The sequence below is a fragment of the Mustela putorius genome, unplaced genomic scaffold (genome assembly GCF_011764305.1).
Source record: "Mustela putorius furo isolate JIRA1106 unplaced genomic scaffold, ASM1176430v1.1 tig00001831_pilon_pilon_pilon, whole genome shotgun sequence".
Lineage (NCBI taxonomy): Eukaryota > Metazoa > Chordata > Mammalia > Carnivora > Mustelidae > Mustela > Mustela putorius.
This window is the reverse complement of record NW_025421881.1, coordinates 31508-36661: the sequence shown is the minus strand read 5'-3', so window position 1 is coordinate 36661 and position 5154 is coordinate 31508.

Here is a 5154-nt window from a genome sequence, read left to right as displayed (position 1 = left end):
AAAAATGGATCATATCTTCTTTATCCGTTCATCCATTGAAGGTCATCTTGGTTCTTTCCAAAGTTTAATGACTGTGGCCATTGCTGCTATAAACATTAGGGTACAGATGTCCCTTCTTTTCACTGCATCTGTATCTTAGGGGTAAATACTCAGTAGTGCAATTGCAGTGCAAGGGTTGCAGGGTCATAGGGTTAGCTCTAATTTTAATTTCTTAAGGAGTCTCCACACTGTATCCCAAAGTAGCTGCACCAACTGGCATTCTCACCAATAGTGTAAGAGGGTTCCCCATTCTCCACATCCTCTCCAACACTTGTTGTTTATTGCCTTCTTAATTTTGGCCATTCTAACTGTGTAAGGTGGTATCCCAATGTGCTTTTGATTTGAATCTCCCTGATGGCTAATGATGATGAACATTTTCTCATGCATCTGTTTGCCATTTGTATGTCTTCTTTGGAGAAGTGTCTGTTCATGTCTTCTGCCCATTTTTTGACATGATTATCTGTTTTGTGTGTGTTGAGTTTGAGGAGTTCTTTATAGATCTTGGATATCAGCCCTTTATCTGTAATGTCATTTGTGAAAATCTTCTCCCATTCCGTGGGTTGTCTCTTCATTTTGTTGACTGTTTCCTTTGCTGTGCAGAAACTTTTGATCTTGATGAAGTCCCCAAAGTTCATTTTTGCTTTTGTTTCCTTTGTCTTTGGGGACATGTCTTGAAAGAATTTGCTGTGGCCAGTGTCCAAGAGGTTACTGCCTATGTTCTCCTCTAGGATTTTGATAGATTCCTGCCTCACGTTGAGGTCGTTTGTCCATTTCGAATTTATCTTTATGTATGGTATAAGAGAATGGTTGAGTGTCATTCTTCCATACATAGCTGTCCGATTTTTCCAGCACCATTGATTGAAGAGGCTTTTTTCCACTGTGTAATTTTCTCTGCTTTGTCAAAGATTTTTTGACCATAGAGTTGATGGTCCATATCTGGGCACTCTACTCTAATCCACTAGTCTACAAGTTTTTTTAACCCACTGAGCCACCCAGGTGCCCCTTTAAGCTATTATTTAAAAGTAGAGTCATTCTTTTTTTTTAATATTTTATTTATTATTTATTTGACAGAGAGAGATCACAAGTGGACGGAGGACAGGCAGAGGGTTAGGGTTAGACGTCGTTGGGGTCAGGGTTAGCGTAAGGCTTAGGGTAGGGGTCAGATTTAGGGTTAGGTTCATGGTTAGGTTTAGGGTCAGGCTCACAGTAGGGTCACGGTTAGCGTTACGCTCAGAGTCAGGGCCAGGGTCAGGGTTAGGGTGACGGTTAGGTTTAGGGTCAGGTTCAGGGTCATGCTCAGGTTTAGGGTCAGGTTCAAGTTTTGGTTTGGGGTCAAGGTTCATTTCAGGGTCAGGGTTAGGTTTGGGACAGGTTTAGTGTCAGGGTTAGGGTTAGGTCAGCTTTATGTTTAGGTTCTGTTTTATGAGTAGGTTCAAGATCAGGGTTAGATTTAGGGTTAGGATTCTGTTAACAATCACGAATTTGGTCAGAGTTAGGTTTACAGACAGGGTTAGGGTCAGTGTTAAGGTCAAGGCCAGGGTCAGGTTTAAGGTTAAGGTCTGACATAGGCACAGTTCAGAGTTAGGTTTATGATCAGGGTCAGGGACAGGTTCAGGTTTATTGTTAAAGTGGGGTTATGGTTAGGGTTAGAGGTAGGTTGAGGGTTAGGGTTACACCGGGTTAGGGTCAGTGTCAGGGATAATGTTAGGGGTTAGTTTTAGGGTTAGGTTCAGCGTTAGGTTTCGGGTCAGGGCCCTTGTTAGTGTCAGGGTCAGGGTTACGTTTAGGGTTAGAGTTAGGGTCAGGCTCCCATTCAGTGTCAGGGTTAGTGTTAGGGTCAGGGTCAACGTCACTGTTAAGGTCATGGTAAGGTTTATGGTCTTTTCCTGGGTCAGAGTCAGGGTGAAGACTAGGGCCACTGACAGCTTTATGGTCAAGATCAAATATTGGTTTAAAGTCCACATTCGGGGGGCGCCTGGGTGGCTCAGTGGGTTAAGCCGCTGCCTTTGGCTCAGGTCATGATCTCAGAGTCCTGGGATCGAGTCCCGCATCGGGCTCTCTGCTCGACAGAGAGCCTGCTTCCCTCTCCCTCTCTCTCTCTCTCTGGCTGCCTCTCTGTCTACTTGTGATTTCTCTCTGTCAGATTAATAAATAAAATCTTTAAAAAAAAAAAGTCCACATTCGGGTCAGGGACAGGGTTATGTGGTGGTAAGTGTTAGAATTATGGTTAGGTTTAGGGTCAGGGCCAGAGTCAGGTTTAGGGTCAGGGTCTGGTATAGGCAAAGTTCAGGGGTAGGGTTATGATCATAGTCAGGTAGGGGTCAGGGTTATTGTTAATGTTTAAAGTTAGTGTTAGGGTTAGCGTTAGTTTGACGGTTAGGGTTAGAACTTGTTAGGGTCAGGGTCCGTGGTAGGGTTAGGGGTTAGTGTTAGGGTTAGGTTCAGCGATAGGATTCGGTGTACGGCCCGTGTTAGTGTCAGGGTCTGGGTTACATTTCAGATTAGAGTTAGGGTCAGGCTCACAGTCAGGGTCAGGATAGTGTTCAGGTCAGGGTCGGGGTCACAGTTAGGTTCAGGGTTACGTTTATGGTCATGGTCAGGGTCAGGGTCAGGGTGAAGTTTAGCGCCAGTGTCTTTTGAGGGTTTGGTTCAGGTATTGGTTTAAAGTCCACATTCGGGTCAGGGACAGGGTTATGTAGAGGTCAGTGTTAGTGTCATGGTTAGGATTAGGGTCAGGGTCAGGGTCAGGTTCTGGTGAAGGTCAGGACTAGGGTCAGGTTTAGGGTCAGGCTTTGGTTTAGGGTCAATGTTTGGTTCAGTGTCTCAGTTAGGTTTTGGCGGTAGGGTTTGGTATTCGGGTAGGGTTAGAGATAGTAGTAGGGTTATGGTTAGGTTTAGGGATAGCGTAAGGTCAGGGTTAGGGTTTGGTTTAGGGTAGGGGATAGTGTTAGGGTCAGGGTCAGCGTTAGGTTTAGGTTCAGGGTCCGTAGAGGGTCTTGGTTAGAGTTACCTTTAGGTTTAGGATTAGCGTCAGGCTCACAGTCACGGTCAGGGATAGGGTTAGGGTCAGGTTTAGGTCAGCCTCAGTGTTAGGATTAGGGTCAGGGTCATGGTCATGGTTAGGTATGAGTCATAGTTACAGTAATGTCAGAGTTAGGTTAAGGTTCAGGGTCCACATCAGGCTCAGTGTCAGGCTTAGGTTTAGGAATAGGGTTCAGGGCAGGATCACAGTCAGGTTCAGGGTCAGGGTCATGGTCAGGGCTTGGGTTAGGGTTTGGGGCAGGCTCACAGTCAGTGTCAGGGTCAGGGTTATTGGTTACTCTTAGTGTTAGCCCCGCTCCTGGGTCATGGACCCATCCCTTCAGGGTCTCAGGATAAACCCTGGGCAGAAGGGTGTAGACCCTACACCCAATCACACTTAACCAGCCTTAAACTGGGGTGTGAAATGACTTGCCCACCAGACATCTAACCCCTCATCAGCCTGATCCTGCTTGGGGCATCCCCACCCACGATAGCATGGCCAGGTCCTCTTTACACACAGACACACAGACACCCAGAGGCACACACATGCACACACACACACACACTCACAGAGAGAGAGACGGGGAGGAAACCTAGGGCTAAACCGGTTGATCAGGTTGTGTGGACTCTCATACTCTGAGCCCCCTGGTGTCCCCTTTGATATTATTAGCCAAAGGGCCTGAGGCGTTGGGGAAACCTGATATGAACTGCCAGGGAGGGGACGTGTCTGGCAGGCGAGCTCTCTTTTCCCTGCATCCTCTGGGCTTCAGTACAGCAGAAGAAAATGTCCCTTCCTTTAGGATGTGCCTAGAAATGAGCGGGGCATGGCCGTTTTCTCTGTAATGGGGTGCCTGGATACGTGGGTTCCAATTCCGTTGGGCTCTGTCTTCAGGGAAGTGAGGTCACCACTGCCTGGGAGTTCCTTACCGTACTTTCTGCTTCACCATAGCTCCCTGATCCGCCGGTCCCCAAGCTGCTCAAGGATCACACACCACTCAATGCAGTGCCAATCCAGTGACCCCCATACAACCTCTCCATGCCCGTGGAGGGCTGGGTGCAGCTGTTGTCCCCGCTGAGTGTACAGAACTGGGTTTAGACCAGGTTAGTGTTAGGGTTAGGGTTAAGAAAGACTTAGGGTCAGGTTTGGAGTTAGATGTCGTTGGGGTCAGGGTTAGGATAAGGCTTAGTGTAGGAGTCAGGGTTAGGGTTAGGTTCATGGTTAGGTTTAGGGTCAGGATCACAGTAGGGTCAGGGTTAGCGTTATGCTCAGAGTCAGGGTCAGGGTCAGTGTTAGGGTACGGTTAGGTTTAGGGTCAGGTTCAGGGTCATGGTCAGGTTTAGGGTCAGTTTCAACTTTTGGTTTTGGGGCGAGGTTCATGTCAGGGTCAGGGTTAGATTTGGGACAGTTTAGTGTCAGGGTTAGGGTTAGGTCAGCTTTATGTTTAGGTTCTGTTTTATGAGTAGGTTCAGGATCAGGGTTAGCTTTAGGGTTACTATTCTATTCAGGATCACGGATTGGGTCAGAGTTACGTTTACAGTCAGGTTAGGGTCAGTATTAAGGTCAAGGCCAGCGTCAGGTTTAAGGTTCAGTTCTGACATAGGCAAAGTTCAGAGTTAGGGTTATGATCAGGGTCAGGGAGAGGGTCAGGATTATTTTTAAAGTGGGTTTAGGTTTAGGGTTAGAGGTAGGTTTCGGGATAGGGTTAGACCGGGGTAGGGTCAGTGTCAGGGATAATGTTAGGGGTTAGTTTTAGGGTTAGGTTCAGCATTAGGTTTCGCGTCAGAGCCTGTGTTAGTGTCAGTGTCAGGGTTACGTTCAGGGTTAGAGATAGGTTCAGGCTCCCATTCAGTGTCAGGGTTAGAGTTAGGTTCAGTTTCAGGGTCACTGTTAGGGTCAAGGTTAGGTTTCAGGTCTTTGCCTGGGTCGGGGTCAGGGTGATGTCCAGGACCAGTGTCAGGTTTACGGTCAGGATCAGGTATTGGTTTAAAGTCCACATTCGGGTCAGGGACAAGGTTATGTAGTGGTCATTGTTAGGGTCATGGTTAGGTTTAAGGTCAGGGTCATGGTTAGGTTTAGGGTCAGGGCCAGGGTCA